Consider the following 19,493-nt stretch of genomic DNA (forward strand, 5'->3'; position numbering starts at 1 on the left):
TAAAAAAATACATAAATTAAGGGGAATTGGAAGCAAAGATAGCAACCTCCAAAAAAATGTGCGGCAGTCACTTCTCTCTGCCTACCCCTACGGGAAATGGCGTGATAGTAGTGGTAATAACTCGAATATTTTTGGAAGAAGCTAAACTTGCCAGCACCGTAAAAAAATTCTGAAACTAATCAAAATCGGTTCCGTTTTGAGGTGCGGAGAACGGGAGTGCGAGACCTCAGTTTTGTCGATTTTAGTGAGGCATTATCAATCCAACCTAGAGTCGCCTTTTTGCATGGTATAAAGGGAGTCATCTGCGAGAGAGAGACAGAACAGTTATTCAAATACGTGTATTTTTTTGTGTTAAGGTTCACTTGCAGAACCGTGGTAATATTCATGGTTTGGGTGGCGATTTACAAGTTGCGTGGGTATTATTTGAATGAATCGTTGATCTGTGTTAATTCTTGCGGGGTATGAAAAATGCATGTGCGCGATGTTTGCAGATGCGGACATAACAGTATGCGGCCAAACAAACCACAGCAGACAAAAATCCTACCTTTGGGAAGCCAGGAAAGGGGATGAGGGACAGGAATCTGGATGCTAAATCTTCAAATTCTGGCTTCTGGGTAGTGTTTCCTTTTTTCGACAAACACAGCACTATAGTTATGCGGGAAACATATCGGTAAATGTGGCGCCGCGGTGGTCAGAAGATGTAAAGGTGTGCAGATGCGAGCAGATAATTAAAAGGCGAACAGATGCTGGCAGATAAAATACGAAACATGCGCTTGTTGATGGAACAAATTATGCAGAGAGGAAAAACGAGATTGTCAATTTTGGTTGCTATGGAAATGAAAAATTGTTCTGATAGCAACCGTAGCTACCCATATTCCCAGATATTGAAAATTTAAAGCCATTTTTAACGAGTTAAAAAAGTAACTAACTGTTAGAAAATGGGAATCAAGTTGGGGTAGAGTAGGGTTTGAACCACGGACCTCCAATCCGCAAGTACGCAACACTAGCCACGTCGACTAATTGACACTTGACAGGTTGATATGAACTATTTATTGAAAATATTTTTTTTTCACAAAAATATTTCATTGTCCCTGAACTGGAACCTGAAGTGTTAGACTGATCATATTACCTTCACGTTAGAAAAATTATCAAGATACGCTGCCAATGCAGTGTCCCATGCACCGTTAGGGGCGAAAAGGGAATGATGATGATGATGATGACGTGCAATTTGCAACACCGGCCACATCACAGGACCCAGCGGGTTAATGCATGATACAGTAGTAAAACAGACACAATATGTGTGTATTATGTATTCTGTGATTTGTACGCTACCTGACTTTCAAAGTACGTAGGGGATACATTGCAAACACGAATACATATTTGTGTACGGCAGAACTGTTGTGTTATGTTAAGTAGCGCTAGGTTCAGGGTAGACCTTCCCATATCCCGCAGTTAGAGTAATCCATTAGACTGGAGCTCAAACAAAGTATAAAGTTTCAGAAGCGTGTAAACAGCTGTCCTAGCTAACGAACTTGTTTGACAATCATTATCGAAACGAACGCGAAAGCGAATGCGAATGTCAAGTACACAGCTGTTGTAATTATATATATTTTTAAAATTAATTTATTTACACATTTTATCAAATTTACAATTTTATGTTCACTTTGCCCAGCTAACAAGGGTACAAACCCTGTTCCAATCTAGGCAATTACATGTTATTAAATTGTAATTGTTTACAGGTTAATATAAAGCACAGACTAATAAAATATAACCTTACTCGTATACACATTTTGATACATATACATACACACATACACATGCACACATACATATGTATATACATAGATACACACATATATACACATATATATACACACTCATGTACATACACCTATGCGTATACATATACATACATTCATAAAACATAGACAATTTATTTATAATGCGACACTTCATGATTGCCATTCGTTTATATATATTTTTTAATTTTTGTTTATTTTCATATTATACTTTCGATATCCAGTAAGAATTTCCAATCCGCAGCATGCATCAACCTTGCATGCTGTGGATTGGAAATGTCGTAAAAGAGCGAGGTCAACACCTTCCGCAACTTGACAACACTTTGAAAAAAGTTATGGACCTTCTTGCGAACGTAATAGTGTTGTCTCGATGCCAGAACAGTGTTGACCCCTTCAATTAGTATCAGATCCTTATTGGAGTATCTTGTATTATGGTTGTGGTTAAATGAAAATTCTAAACATATCTACTTTTACACATCTAGTAAATGTAATCACTGTAACTCTCCAAAAAAAGAGACTTACTCTTGTTCTTGGAGAGTAACTTACACTGTTGTTTTTGTTTTTTTATAAGAGTTTAGATAATTTTTATACGAGTACATGAAAAAGAAAAAACAATAATACATTCATACTATTTCAAATTTAATGTTGTTTTTACACGAGTTCAAAAAAAATCATTAGATTAACTTTAAATTTATTTGTTGACATATTATTTTTAATAGTTTTTAGTTCATTGGAAAAATTATTTTAATTTTTTACACCTTTGAAAACAAAGCTATTTTGACCATGACTTGTATGGAATTGAGGAATTTCAATATTATGTTGGTATCTGAGTGACTTAATTTAAACTTTATTTTATTTTATTTTATTTGGGAAATCAACAGTTCTACATACATATTTTCAGTAAACAAACAGATATAGTGTATAAACTCAGAACTAATAACAGATTTCCACATAGTATACAAAGTTAGTAAAGAAAATATACTACATATCAAATAAATACATACAATTTATACATATAAAAATATTATTTTTATGTACTCAATAATCAAAGGTTTTTAAAATATTTATTTTAAGAACATTAAGGTACTGTAAATTGGGCGGGATAAGGACAAGAATGCTTGAAGAGAGGATAAGGAGGGGAGGGGAGATGTACATATTTATGATGTAAATATTATTTATTATTTAAACTCGAAACATCGCTAAATATTTTTTCATTTCGCGAAACGAAACATTGCGCACTTGACATTCTTATTTCCGTTCGCCTTCGGCTTTATACATATCATGTTAACGCAAGATCGCATGCCAATGCGTCGGGGCAGAGCTAGGTAGGGGAATCCGCCCCTACCCCGAAAGGTGGGGGCTTCGCCCATCCCTCACCACAACTGCTCAATATTTAAAGTAAGGATGCCGAACCATTTCATTTCAGACCTTTGAGTGCGGTGCTGGATTCGTTTAAATACAAAATTATATTTATTTAAGTGCATACATACAAACGAGAATCGTACATCGCAACAAAAGATGAACTTTAAAAAAAATACTTAGGAAGGTAAAAGAGCCTTTTGCACCATAAAAAAGGTTAAAGATGAGTTTTGATGATTTTTTTCTAAAAAAAGGTCAAGACGGGTTTTATGAAAAAAGTGAGACAAGTAACACATTTTGCCCATTTTGACTATGAGGAAAATTCATTTGACATTTTCAACCTACCTTTCTATAGCAACTTGTTCATTATGTCTCACTTCCAATAAAATATAACAATTATTGCAAAAAAATAATTTTAGCATAAATTTTAAATAATTTATTCGGCCTCGTGGTGTAATGTTCAGCGCGTTTGCCTACCATGCGAGAGGTCTCGGGTTCGATTCCCGACATGGTTGATATGATATATTTATTTAAAAGGGTGTTTTCACACCTGGATATTTCATAGTCCCTTGACTAGTGCCTGAAGCGTAAGACTGATCATCTTACCTTTATGTAACAAAAGTGATCAAGATACGCTGCGATTGGTGTACCAATGCAGTGCCCTATGCACCATTAGGTGTCGAATCGGAATGATGATGATGATAAATAATAATTTGTTTAAGAAAATTTTCATAAGCTGAAAAGGAGATATAATTTAAGCTTTAAAATTGTTTTAAAATATGTTTGATTTGAAGTTATTTTTGAAGTTATGATTTGAAATAAAAGTTTATCAGCGCGTTTGTAATGTAATGATAATCATTTTTTTTTACCTTGCTGACAATATACAAGGTTTATATTTCAAAAAGAGGATTTTTCTCCAATTATATTACTTTATTTTAGCTATACTGTTGGGATCAGGAAGGATATTCTAGTATGGACCAATCAGGAACTTCTCCGCATTTGCTCATGTGGAGAGGAAACTACTTAAAACTTTTCAGGAGAAGCCGGCCTGTTGGCAGCAGTCAACAGGCCTTCCGTTCCACTAGAGGAGTGTTCTGCATTTTGTTCCCTACTTTGGTTTATTTTACCAATTGCCTTCACTTTATTGATCATGTATGATACTACTTTAAGTATTTGTTCAATTTGGTCATGCCATGTTTTTCTCGGTCTTCCTCTATTTCTGCATCCATCAACATTCGCATTGTAAATATTCTTACCCATTCTTTCGCTGTCCATTCGCTCTACATGTCCAAACCAGAGCAGGGCTCCTTTCTTGATTTAGTCGATAGTGCTTATCTCAGCCTTGCATAATGTATGGATCTCAACATTTGTGCATCTATTTATTGTGTATGCAGACAATTGGTAGAATTCCATATTTAATATGGTAATGTATCCAAAATAAAATAAGTTTATTGGATTATGATTTTGGTTTGAGGTTTTTTTGTTTGAAAATGTCCTAACAAGACGAAACGCGTCACAATATACCCTTTGTATGTTTTATAAAAAATAAAGTAGAATTATAATCCAATAAACTTGTTTTATTTTGGATACATTCATCATCATCGTCATCAGCCGTCTCTTGTCCAATGTTGAACATAGGCCTCCCCCTTTAGTGTCCATATTTCCCTATCCTGAGCCAACCGCATCCAACCACTTCCTGCAACTCGTCTTATGTCATCAGACCACCTCGTCTGAGGCCTGCCGACACTTCTTCTACCTGTTCTGGGTCGCCATTCCAGGACTTTTTTGGTCCATCTAGAGTCTGTGATTCTGGCTATATGACCAGCCCAGCTCCATTTCTGGTTGGCAGCCCTATGGACCACATCGGTGATCTTTGTTCTCGCTCTAATCCATGTATTGGTTTTTTCTGTCTCTCAACGAAATACCCAGCATTCTCCTTTCCATGGCTCTCTGTGTCACTGATAATTTGTGTAATTTTTTTTACGGGAACACAAAAGTTTCACAGCCATATGTCAGTACAGGGAGAACACAAGCATTGGATACATTACCAAATTATATTTGTGCATCTATCGTACATATGCAGTTTTACCGCACATTCGCACTAGAGATCACATTTCGGATGGTATAAACTAACTTAGAGTTTTTAGATCGTATGAAACACAAGATATTTATGGATGGGAATATTAGTTGTAATCAATGTATAGGCGCATAACCTTTGAACAATTATGTTGATTTATACTCTGTAAAAATTTCTCCCGCTAGTATATGTAAAGATATCACTTTCTCTTCGTATATAATACAACTAGTTTTACCTATCATTATTAAACATTAAAAATGTACTCACACGTTTAAAATCTAATAAAAAATAATTGCATGCATGAAGCACGGCATTTTCAAAGCAATTGCAGACCTTTTATTTACACATAGGGCCTTACTTATCAACCTGGTATAATATTACGCCCAGGCAAAGTGATAGAATAAGGATGTTATCGTAAAAGTTTTAGTTACACCCGGTATAGAGCTGGGATCGCAACCACGGAAACTTATTACACGCGTAGGTATGCCTGCGTCCAATATACATACGTCCGTGATACAACGCTTGGACAAGCCTGCGATCTGTCATCTGTCACATTTTTCTGTAGTAAAACGGATTGCATTTATATAGAATTTAGAAAACATACTGTATTTTTAGAAATTTTAAAGTGAAATATCTTTTGTAAAAATGATCATCAAATTTTCATTACATTCAGATAAAATTTATTTGGTATTTGTTTTGACGATGATCCTTGTTATGTTTTGAAGTATTTATACATAAAATGTTATGATATTACATATTTATTTATGCTTTTGCGTTGTTTGTCTTCTTTTTTTGTACAGAAGGCTGAGGGAAACATTTTACAAAATGTGAAACAAGATTAGCTATTTAATAAATTTAACATAATAATAACAATAAAAAAAACTCTAATTAATCCAATAAACCTAATTATCATTAACATAATAAACAATAAAAAACTAAAATAATCATAAAAAACAGTTAGTCAATTTTACTTGTAGGTGATGTCACCAGTGTAGAGTTAGTTATTTAGAGTTAGTGTCAGTGGTTAGTAAGTAGGTATACGTTTTGTTTTTGACAGATATGTTTTTTTTATAAAAAGTTAATAAATAAAATGTACTCTTTATATTATTAAGAAACACTTATTCGTTTATTTTCATTTATTTGTATTTCTGTGTTTATTTAACCTTTATAAATATGAAAAAATGGATTATTGAAATAAATAATCCCCAAAACATAATTTATAGTTATATAATAAAATACTACCTCCCTCAATCAACGAAACAAAAATGATTATCTGCCAAATTTCATGGCAAATTTTACAGGTAAAATTGACTAAGTTTTTCAATTTATTTTTTATACAAAAGTGATAATGTTTTTTTCATATGTTTATATTTTACATTAAAGTTGAAAGTACCGTACATATAATATAAAATTACCAACCACCTACTTGAAAATTCTGATCTTTGAGAAGCAATGGAACTCTAGAAAAACACTAAAATGGCTCCCCTGAACATTATCGATTTTTTCACTTAGTCAATTTCTCTTTTATGCCCACGAATATACTTGAACATGTAATTTATAAAACACTTTGTTTTTAGACTATTTGAGTTTACACAACAAATATGTGCGTCTACATCTACATGTGTGTAAGTGTTAACTGATTACCTAAATGTAACAGATAATCAATAAATGATGCATTTGCTGTACCGGTGTAGTGACCATTGCACCACAGAGAGCGGGTAGCGAAATGACAATGATTTTATTTATATTACAAGATATAATCTCGTCGCCATGTGATTTTTAGCTACGTTAAGGATTAAGTCTCACCCGCAGCGGTTAAAATAGACAAACAACAAAAATAAAAATGCCGTCAAAGAGGCTTTTATTTGCAAATTGTCTAGAAATTCATCTCTCCTGTTAGTACCTTTAAATTCACCCCATACTGGTGAAAACCGCCCTACTTTCTCAAAAGTCTTTGATGTCTCTTAGACAGCTTAAAAAGTACTCAGAAATATTACATTCCTGAATCTCTTTGAACCGCTCCGTCTATTTCAAAGACACAGCGAAACAATACGCTAATGAATGATCATTCTCATTTCCAATATTGTTTTAATAAAGGTATTTTACCTGCGGTTAGGATCAAAATAACTTTGATAACAAACGAAAGTCAACAAAATTTTGCGACGCATTTCATTTCTTGTTTATTTTATTTTATCAAACTTAGGAACAGAGTATAATTTATGTATGTTTATGTAGAAATATTTTATTTTTATTTTTGATATAATTTAATTATGTACGTGCTTCCACTTTCCATTATGTTGTATCCCGATTCAACATAGGGCCCTTGGCCTCATAGACTTTGGAATACGTTATTATTGTATTTTTTGTAATATGTGTGTAATATGGATTGCCCTGAACTATTTATTATCTCTCATCAACTTCAGGGTGCCTGGAAGAATGACTAGACAGGTGCCACCGTTTTGTAGCAACAATTCACGGACAGTGTATATTTGTAATGCCGTATTAAATAGACTTCATGAACTCGGAAATAGTTATTCCCACGTATCCGATATATTTAGTGTAGGGTATTGTTCCTATAGAAAAAACCTTTTGAATTTTTTCAAAGATGGTGAATGGTAATTATATTTATTTATTAATTATTGTAATTATTGTATTGTATTATTGTATGAAACAGTACTAATAATTTTCTTGTTGTAATACTGTAGAATGTTTTATTATTTAAATTTTCTACTGAATATGCTAAGGTAATATAAAAGTCCAGGTATCTACAGGGCTTATGACCTGTCAATGGCTAGTTTAAGTGGCCACTTTACACACTGTGTAACATTCACTATTCTGCCCATATCTGAACATCTATATTCCTTCAATTCTTTCATCGGTTGATGTTTGTGAAGTTAAAGATCTGAAACCTTTATTTATGCGGGTGAGATTCATCTAATTAAATTATTTCACCTTCATACTAGGCAACGCCTGAAAATGTTATTTTCTCAATTTCTTTACTTCTTCATTGGCCAGGTGGATTTATCGACAATATTTTGAGTTTGTCCAAATTTTTGTAGACAAGGACTGGATTCAACTCCCTGGGGAGCCGTTTATATTAGATGCCTGGACTTCTATATTACCTTCTCTTAAATGTTCTTCATCTCTGTTGTAATATGTTAATATAAACAGCTCCCCAGGGAGTTGAATCCAGTCCTTGTCTACAAAAAATTTGACAAGCTCAAAATATTGTTCTGTATATGTGTATATAGCGCTTCAGCTGTTAATAAATTATATTAAATCTTTTTTTTTTTAAGCTGTATTTGTAATCGATATAAAACGGTATTGCATGTTTTCAATGCAATGTTCGTTATTTTTTTTTACTATTTCATGAAACTCATTTTAATTAAGGATCTTTTTGATAATTGGTCAAAACCGTTTTTCTTCCATAAGAAATATTTTTTAACGAAATTGTAGAAATCATCGATCTTAGCAACCCTTAAGTTGTACGCACACAATACATTAAGGCCTTTAATATTTATTTAATTCTAATGGGAAAATTGTGTTAGAGCTGGGGCGGTTAGACTCCAAAAGAGTTTTATATCCGGAGGTGGTTCCACCATCAATTACTTCCCAAGACTTTTAAAAAAGAAGTACGTTGTAAGGTTTTTGTGCGTTTTTCTTTTACATTTATATAACGATTTGATAAATTTAGTTTCTTTACTGACATTATATGGTAATTTTAAGGAGAGATAGTAGCTAGTGATAACGCGGGAGTTAAATATTTTATCCGATGCGCAAAAACACATTTTTTGTAGGTAGATGTATCAACAATACCTCAAGCGACGCAAGTCCATCCAGGTTCAATGTTTATCTCAAACTTAATTCAGATAGGCTATGTTTGCGTTCATCAGTAAATAAAACTCGGTTAACTCTGTACAAATTTGTACGAAAATCGCGCAAGACAAAATCAATTTAAATAAATAATGTTTAAGTAAATGATTAAAGGAATATTTATAATTAATTGTTTATTTATTGACCTTATAATATTTTATTGGAAAATAAATGCATTTATTTATTTATATTTATTTATTTAACTTTTTGTATATAACGTTATTTGTACATTAATTAATTAATTATGGATAACTTATATAGCGCCTTTTTCGTAATAAAATACCTCAAGGGCGCTTTACATGGTGATTCTATTGTTAAGTTAATTTAATTGAAGCTTTTAAATTTGTAATTTAATTAAAATAATTTATTTTGTTGTCACGTGCTACGGATTTATTCAAATGATTTAGAGAACAAGTGGGTTTTGATTTTTTTCCGAAACATCACTTCACTTTTACAGCCTCGCACCTCTGCTGGCAGAGCATTCTATGCCATAGGGCCTGCGACCGCAAATGCGCGTTCACCAAATTTAGTGCGCTGTTTGCGTAGAGGTATAATAACTTTTCCTCTCGCCGTAGACGTAGCTGATCTAAGCGTGAGACGCCTGTCAGCTAGTTCATCTGGAATGCATAGTTCCCTTAGATATTCCGGAGCCGAGTTGTGCAGTGACTTATACATAAGCCAACAGAGTTTGTATTCGACCCTTTGTGGAAAACGTAGTACATTGGCGGGCTTATTGCCAAATGGCAATTTCTTTCAACCAACCAATAAAATAAAAGTTTTATTTTTATAATTCAAGTTACAGAACATACTCAAAAGAGAGAAAATATATTAAAAAGCTAAAGATAGATAAAAATAGACATAAACGTATTTGTTTATAAATTACCTTAAATCAAAAATATTACTCAATGGGAAAAAAGAAATAGAGGAAAGAGCGAAAAGGAAAGGAAAAGAGATTAAGGAAGAGAGAGGAGATGTTTCTTTAGACGTGATTTAAACAGAGATAATGTAGCATCATCTTTGATGGTAGATGGGAGATGATTCCACAGTCGAGCCGCATGGACACTATATGAGTTAGAGAAGAAAGAAGAATTGTGGATGGGTATTAAGAGAGTGCCTTGAGAATTAGAACGAAGAGGTAAACCATGAACTGATAAGCGTTGAAATTTTTCACGCAGGTATAGAGGAGCGTTAGGACTATGAAGTACATTGAACAGAAGTGAGAGGGAGTGATAGTCTCTCCGCTGTCTAATTTTGAGCCATTTCAGTTGCCTACGATAATCAGAAATGTGGTCATATTTCCTAAGACCAAAAATGTTCATTATGCATGTATTCTGAAGTTGTTCAAGTTGATCGAGTTGCTCACAGCTTAAATCATCATTAACATCCTTTTAAGACTATTTAGTATAAATTTTTATATTTTGCTCACAGCAAGGGTATTTTTTAGCGTTTTGGGCCATATTGGGGCATAATTATCTTTGTTTTTGTATTACTCGTAGAAATAATAGTTTGTTTACTTTAAAACTTAATTAAAACATTTAAGTTTGTAAGTGAAAATTCTTGATGGAAGTTCATTGTAATTTTTTATATAATTAAAACACGAGTGATACTTTAATCCACAAATTTGGAATATCCAGTGACCGGTTTCATCGCTTTCGCGACATCTTCGAGACTGGTATCTTTATTAAAAAGTTAAATGTATTTATACAGAACAGAGGTGAGGATACATAATTCAAAGTTATATGTAAGTAAATTAAATAAAGTTATTTTTATCTTAAGGATCATTATCGACAAATTTTCTATGGGTTAACTAATGAATGGATATAATGTTATTTTAATGAGTTTAAGTATTTTATTTTATTGTTGGTGTCCCATCCTTCGTGAGTGTGGTTTTGTAAATAATGATTAACCGGTCACTGGATATTCCAAATTTGTGGATTAAAGTATCACTCGTGTTTTATTTATATAATAAACTTAACTAAGTCTTCTTTTTTCTTAGCGAACATATTTTTTTTTTTTAATATTTACCATAATACTAATAATAATACTTTTTTATTGTAAACTATTATGGCTAAGCACGGGAACAGCCTTAATAAATTCATAAATGTGTAAACGAGTGTTATTTTGAATGAATTAATAAATAAATGATATTTTACATACATCACCAAAAAAAATCAATTTCTTTACTAAAAATCCATATCGATCTAAAAACATCAACGCACGGCTATATTTAAAACCTTTAAAATTTTTTGCGGTAACAGAATAAGAATTCATGGAATATCGTTATTTATGTTCAAAACAACCTTTTTTTATTTTAAATTACATTCTTGACGGTGGACAGGTCACTGCTTTGGTCGTCAAATAAATTATAAATACAAACATTTAAAAAGTGTTTTGAGTATGTCCAAATGTTTGCAGACTGGCTGGATTTGCTCCTAAAGGAATTATATATATCGAAATTTGTTGCAACAGAGAGGAAAAACATTTTTGAGAAAGAAATATAGAAGTTGAGGTATTTATGAAGCTTATGACTTATCATTGGCTGGTTTAAGTGGCCATTTTACACACTGGTAACATTCACCATTCTGCCTATGAGTAAATGTCCACATTTCCGCAACTCTTTCATCTGTTTACTTTTGTGAAGTAAAAAAAACTGAATCCTTTATCATGTGGGTGAGATTCATCCGGCCGAATCAATTCACCTTCTAGCCAACGCCTGAAAACATTTTTTAAATTTCTATACATCTTCTTTTACCAGTTTGTTGATTCAACAATGTTTTTAGTATGTCCTAATGTTTGCAGACTTGCTGGATTTCCTCCCTAGAGAGTTATTCAGAACTTAATTTGTTGCAACTGACGTAAAATATTTTCGAGAAGGGAATTTGGAAGTCAAGGCATTTACCGGGCTTACAACCTAGCGTTGGCTGGTTTAAGGGGCCAATTTACATGATGGTATTTAAAAGAGATTGTGAGGTTACTGACTGCATAATAAATGTAAACAACGAATGTCTCGAGCAAGTAGAAGAATTTGTGTATCTGGGAAGCATGTTTTCAAGAGATGGAAGAGCAGAAAAAGATGTTGAAAGAAGAGTGAATGCGGGCAACAAAATGAACGGAGCACTTAACACAATAATATTTAATAAAACAATGTCAATCGAAGCTAAACTGGCAGTCCACAACGGAGTTTTAGTCCCAACACTTATGTTTGAAAGTGAAACATGGAACTGGCAGAACAAGGATGATATCCGAGTGAACGCGTTTGAAATGCGATCTCTTAGACGAATGTGTGGGAAATCAATGTATGACAGGGTTACGAATGATGAAATCAGGCGAGAGTGTAAATCTGAGTCAAGTATAATTGATAAGATTAAGAAAGAGTCTCTGAGATGGTTTAGTCACGTAGAACGAATGGACGACGAAAGAATGGTAAAACAAGTATATATGGCGAAAATGAACGGCAACGTGAAACGAGGACGACCAAGGAAGACGTGGCATGATCAGATAAACCAAAATCTTAAGTCTGGTCATGTCAAAGCAGACTGAACCGAAGGGCATGTATGACAAGATGTATGAATGTGAAAGAAGCTAGGAATGTATGCCAGGATAGACGTGTGTGGCAGTACATTCTCTCTGCCTACCCCTACGGAGAAATGGCGTGATGGTAGTAGTGGTAATTTACATACTGTGTAAAATTCACCATAAATTGATTTCATTCATATATATAAACTCCTGGACCGCGATCACAAACGTTGTCTTCATGGGTACATATCGAGACGGTATAAAGTAATATCAATATTTGTGTACGAAAATGTGTATATGTATTTGTAAGAAAAATTATAGTATTTTCATTGGTAACTTATAATTGAATACTTTTACCAAAAAAATGTATGTTTATTCTGCCTTTTATACAGAAAACTTTATTTTACTTAGTATATAAATTTAAGATAAATCTAACATATCACAACAGAGATGAAGAACATTTCAGAAAAGGTAATATAGAAGTCTAGGCATCTACAGGGCTTATGACCTGTCATTGGCTGGTTTAAGTAGCCACTTTAAACACTGTGTAACATTCATTATTCTGCCCACATTTGAACAACTATATTCTTTCAATTCTTTCATCTGTTGATGTTTGTGAAGTTAAAGAGCTGAATCCTTTATTTATGCGGGTGAGATTTACCTAATTGAATTATTTCACCTACATACTAGGCAACGCCTGAAAATTTATTTTTTTCAATTTCTATACTTCTTCACGGACCAGGTGAATTTATCAACAATATTTTGAGTTTGTCTAAATTTTTGTAGAAAAGGACTGGATTCAACTCCCTGGGGAGCTGATAATACTAACATATTACAAAAGAGATGAAGAACATTTCAGAAAAGGTAATATAGAAGTCTAGGCATCTACAGGGCTTATGACCTGTCATTGGCTGGTTTAAGTGGCCACTTTACACACTGTGTAACATTCACCATTCTGCCTATATTTGAAAAACTATATTCTTTCAATTCTTTCATCTGTTGATGTTTGTGAAGTTAAAGAGCTGAATCCTTTATTTATGCGGGAGAGATTCATCTAATTGAATTATTTCACCTACAAACTAGGCAACGCCTGAAAGTTTTATTTTTTCAACTTCCATACTAAATGGGCAGAATGGTGAATGTTACACAGTGTGTAAAATGGCCACTTAAACCAGCCAATGACAGGTCATAAGCCCTGTAGATGCCTAGACTTATATATTATTTTTTTCTGAAATGTTCTTCATCTCTGTTGTAATATGTTAGTGTTATCAGCTCCCTGGGGAGCAGTTCTTGTCTACAAAAATTTGGACAAACTCAAAATATTGTTGAAGATAAAACATTTAAGTTTGTAAGTGAAAATTCTTGATGGAAGTTCATTGTAATTTATTATATAAATAAAACACGAGTGATACTTTAATCCACAAATTTGGAATATCCGGTGACCGGTTTCATCGCTTTCGCGACATCTTCGAGACTGGTCAGGTTGAAGATAAACGTTAATTTTCCGTTGTAACATGGGCCCTGATCGGTATGGTCATCGATTGGTCTTTCATTTTACGCAATCGTAAGTTGCATTTTATAATTATAAGAAATGTATTGAATTTACAAAGAAATAATGACATATGACAACAAAATAAATTATTTTAATTAAATATCAAATTTAAAAGAATCACTATGTAAAGCGCCCTTGAGGTATTTTGTTACGAAAATGGCGCTATATAAGTTATACATAATAATAATAATAATGGCGTCGTTGTGACTGATTATTCATTAAGTGTGTAATATATACAGTGATTCTTTCGGGAAAACAGTGTGGAATGCCATGTAGTGGTGACGTCATAAGTTCTATTTTATGATTCAAATTCGCCTAAGGCTATTGTTAGACTTATGATACTGAATTTGATTACCTAATGGCTGAAGGCTGATGACAAATTGGAAATAATCCGTGATGTAATAATAAATGTATCAATAAACAGGTCATCTTTGATCAATGAATGGTAAATAAAAATAATGATATCGGCCTACAACGACTGACGTACAATGAAACGACATTTTTATTTCTGCCCCTTAAAGTCGAAAGGCTGGAGTCACATTTTTTGCAAAATTAAGTTATGAATATATTTTTTTTCATACATCAGATTCAATTCATGCTAAAAACATTGGAGTCCTCCGGCCAAAGCCGGCTTTGTAATCGCTACGTATTACCTCAGTAGATAAATGCAGACGATCGTTAAGCATATCGTTTTGGCAATGGTTAAAAGTCATATAAGAATCATGTTCAAACGAGAGTTTTTAGCTTAAATTGGGATTTATTGGGGTTTCTAATCCCTTTGAAGTAGACACTTTTTATCACAGAAGCCCATTTAAAATTGAAATAAGGACTATTTTAAATGTTAATGACGTAAGGAATGCGGAGTCATTTTTAGCGGCCATTCACTGGCTTATTTCGATCATATGATGTCGATATAGCAAGTAGGTAAAACATACCGAGGCAAGATACAGATAATACAGAAGTTAAGTATACCGTCTCGATATAGACCGATGAAGATAACGTTCATAATCGAGGCACTGGTACACGAATAAGCACTAACTCGGTAATGATGTGTATATAGGTACTAGCTATTCTTTTTTATTTTAATTTAAGTGTTATTTGTTTAATTTCTATAAACAAGCGGTGTAAAATACAGTTCTGTGTGTGAACTAAAACCTGAACTCTGAACAAGTATTTTCGAAGGCTACCCTCTGGTAAAAATTCTGAAAAAGAAATCTTAATATAAATCCATAGTGATGCGGTTGGCGCAATGGCCCACCATTTTCCAAAGTGCTGGGATCTTTAAAAGGTCGAATAGCACTACAACGTCGCTACACTTCAGCGCAGCGTAGCGTAGCGCAACAACAGCGGTTTGTTTCATCCAAAACAGTGAAAATAATTTTTCGCGTTACTGCGACGCGCGGCGCAGTGCCGCTTTGGTGCTGTTTGACTTTAAAATTATTTCCCAGCTTTTCCTAATGCGCCTTGGTTTTTTTACATTATAAATAATGTTCTTGATTTTTGAGAGAGGTATATGGAAGTCTAGGCATCTACAAGGCTTATGACTTGTCATTGGCTGATTTAAGTGGCCACTTTACGCACTTTGAAACATTCACATCTTTGTCCATGTTTAAACATCCACATTTCCTCGATTTTTCCATCTGTTGACTCTTGTAAAGTAAAAGAGCTGAAACCTTTATCATATCAGTGTGTAAAGTGAATACTTAAACCAGCCAATGACAGGTCACAAACCCTGTAAATGCCTAGAATTTAATCATCATCATTCCTTATCCGCATCTTATGGTGCATAGGGTACTGCATTGGTGCACCAATCGCAGCATATCTTGATCGTTTTTGTTACATGAAGGTAAGATGATCAGTCTTACGCTTCAAGTACCAGTTTAGGGACTATGAAATATTTTAGTGTGAAAACACCCTTATTAAATAAATATTTCATATTGACCCTGTTGGGAATCGAAGCCGAGACTTCTTGCATGGTAGGCAAATCCATACCCCTTCATAAATGCACATAAATGTTTTCCCTCACTGTTGCAAAAAATCGATCTAAGTAATAACCTAATAGAGTTGTCCGTACGGAGAAAAACCACTATATTATTATTGACCACGAACTTAGCTACAGTTTACAGCGATACAACGGGCCGTAGGTACTTGGGTTGAGAATTGCGAGCGCAAACCGAAACTGTCCATTACACGTTTGTTGTTAAACTAACAACCGCCTTTGGTAAAAAGGTAAAAAAAAATAAAAAAATATGCGGCCTCCGTAGTGTAGTGGTCAAGACGCTTGACTCACGCACGGAAGGTTCCGGGTTCGATTCCCGGTGAGAACACAAAAATTAAAATGGGATTTTTCTCAAGCCTGGGTGTTCTGTGATGTAATTCACCACTGTAATTGGGCCTCCTGGCCTGTTGTGGTGCAAAATAAAAATAAAATAAAAAAAGCAATACAATGTAATTGCTCCAAAAATATTTAATGATTTATTGCCAAATATAAGACTCAAAATGTAAAACCAATTTTAAAATAAAAATAACTGCACATATAAATAGTGTAGCGAGAGATTTTTTTAAAAATATATGTAAATCCAAAAACGTAGTACTTTATATAATTGGTAAACATATTATTTATATTTTTATGTATTTCATTGCTTAATATTTGTTTTATTATATATAATACTATATTATTTATGTTTAAGTAACATGTATTCTTGGCACATATATATGTATACTTTATATTTGTATAATAACGATTTTTAATTTCTTACATTTGATTAGCTAGGCATTTATAATTAAGTAGTATTTCTTTTTTATGTTATTTATTTATTTTGACTTTTTTTTATTTTATTAATTTTTCACGCCCATAAGGCTTTTACAGACATGAAAGTTATAAAAAATATGAGTATATAAACAACATTAAATTTAAAAAATACAATATAAAGCAACAAAAGATAGGTGTTTAGAAGTAAAGTTGGTAAAAAAAAAGAAGATGAGTATATAAACAACATAAATTTAAAAAAATACAGAGCTGTGTTTAGAAGTTAAGTTGGTTTTAAAAAAAAACTAAAAAAATGCAGTTAAAGGTTTAAAGCAGCTAGGTACATAATGTTATAAAATACAATATTAACAGAATATTAAATTTTATTTGATATGGAACATATACATTGATATTTAAAATTTAAAATTACTGTTTTATTAGTATAGACTACTTATGCTCTAAAGTAGAAAATCCCCATTTAAAACAGGCTGTGCCATGTTAGATGGAGAGTATCATAAACAGAGAACACTCCGTTTTCATTTTACATTAATTTGTTTTGTATAGATTCCCTGTTATTAAGTGTGTATATTATTTTTTTGCAATAAATTTATAAATAAAATAAAAAATAAATAAAACCCAAATTAAAACCAAACCAAACATTTGGACGGCTTTTGTTATATGCAATAGAGCTTAAAGGCTTCTCTAGAGAATTATTACTCTGAGGATCTTAATGACTTCCTAGGGAGGAAATCACATTTGGACACACTCAAAACATTGTTGAAAAATAATGTTCCTTCCCTGGGGTATGCAGTCCCGACGGAGACATTAAACATAATTTTGAAACATTACCAAAATACATAGGGCACTGTATTGGTAAGCCAAATGTAACGTAATTCAGTCATCTGTTAAACGAAGTTAAAGTAATAAGTTCTAAGCTGCAAGTGTCCCTTAAAATCAATATTTTACGTCCACCACGTCAGAAATCGAACCCACGACCGCAAAAATGGTAGGCTAACTCGCCAATCATAACAAAACAAGGCGGATTTAACACCACTCAATTTCCTTATTCAGGAATTTTACCTGAGAGCAGCCATCGTGTCGAACAGACTCGTTTAGGGTTCCGGTTCTATTTCACACGCAAAACTGTATTCTGACGTACGAACTGATCATTTAAAACAAAAATCAGACACGAATAACAACTGAACAAATTTCATTTACCCATTTTCAAAATTATATTTTGTAACAAAAAGTTAACGCTGATTCCATTATTAAATATGATTTTTTTCGAAATTATTACTTCACTCCTTTGGTTTCGTGTTAACAGAGTCATAATTGACGCATGTGTCAATATGCTATGATTTTCTTGCATTGCAACAATAAATTATTTACATAATTTGTATTGAGTAATTTTTTTTATGAATTATTTATGACATTGATTCTAGAAAACAGAACGGTAATGATTGATTATTTATTTGCGAAACTTACCTCGTTCTTACGAAATAACTCGCAATATGTCTCACAAATACTTGAATGAATTCGCTCACTTTCCAAACATAGATCTTGTATCGAAACAGCACTGGTGGGAATAATTCACTTGAAAAAACAAACAAAAACACAAGAAAACATTTAAAAAACTAGCACTTCTCTAGACACCGCTTCGAAAAAAGAACGGAAACAATTGAACAACTGCGAAATTCGCAGATTAATCCAAAGAAACGTCAGAAAAAGAACGCGTTTTCAAACTTTCAATTTCGAAATAACATCACAGAATTTTTAAATGTCAAAAGCGTCCGAGCGCGACGGGAGATGTGAAAATACGCGGGTGTGAATGGAACGGCGGGTCGTTCGAACGTACGTGCGAGGGAGATGTTAAATTGTTTCGGCATGCGAGGCAAGCGAGACGGGCGATGTCGTTCGGAAAAAACGCCACGCGCGGCGGCTCTTGCGGTTAAAACAGGCGACTGTCGAGACAGGCGGCCCGTCAAGTACTGCCAGGCTCTATTCGAATTGCGAACACCTTTCATAACGTTTCCACTCTACAAACGAGCGAGGAAATCGGAAAGTCATTCCGGAACGCGTTTCGAAATGCCGTACCAAATCATACGCCGAAAAATTTGCGCATGGAATGAAATGACCCCTTTTACGTAAGCCGCTTTCCTGCGGTGAAATTCGAGAATTTTCAGACGAATCTCTAGCTACTAATATGTCGGGAAGTTTTCTGGTGTTGGAGTGAGAGGCCACTCAAGTTGTTGGAAAGAGAAAGAAAAGCGGAACTAGGAGTAGGGTTGTCACAAATGAATTCAGAGTTTCCCATAAAATAATGTTGGAAAAAAATTTCGTTTTACAGCTTTTCAAATTATAATATACTTTTGGTACACTTATTTCTTTAATTGACTTATAAATTTCTCACTAACATAAATGAAAAAAGATTAATCTCACTCTTTAACTTTATAAAAATCAACGGATTGAAGTATTAAAGAAATATTCCAATTTAAACAAAGGCGGAATGGTGTTAAGTGGCCACCATCAAATAACCTTTCATATGCCCCGTAAATAATTAGATGTCTA

At 33.4% G+C, this 19,493-nt stretch overlaps 1 protein-coding gene across 2 annotated transcripts in view; it reads right to left on the reverse strand.

Moving 5' to 3' along the window:
- The window catches only part of LOC148283212 (uncharacterized), a 429,005-nt gene extending 410,086 nt beyond the window's left edge, over positions 1-18,919 (reverse strand). The window contains exons 1-2 of one of the 2 annotated variants that reach the window (XM_088223837.1): positions 18,781-18,915; positions 18,411-18,518 (exon numbers count right to left, since the gene is read on the reverse strand). The gene's annotated coding sequence lies outside the window, so the exon portion shown is untranslated. Of the gene's footprint in view, positions 1-18,410 lie in introns of both variants that reach the window. The other variant, XM_088223836.1, reaches the window with a different exon arrangement.
- Between the last annotated feature and the right edge of the window lie 574 nt (positions 18,920-19,493).

This window comes from Micrasema longulum, unplaced genomic scaffold (assembly GCF_059751315.1).
Source record: "Micrasema longulum isolate JH-2025_06_02 unplaced genomic scaffold, ASM5975131v1 h1tg000252l, whole genome shotgun sequence".
NCBI classification, from domain to species: Eukaryota; Metazoa; Arthropoda; class Insecta; order Trichoptera; family Brachycentridae; genus Micrasema; species Micrasema longulum.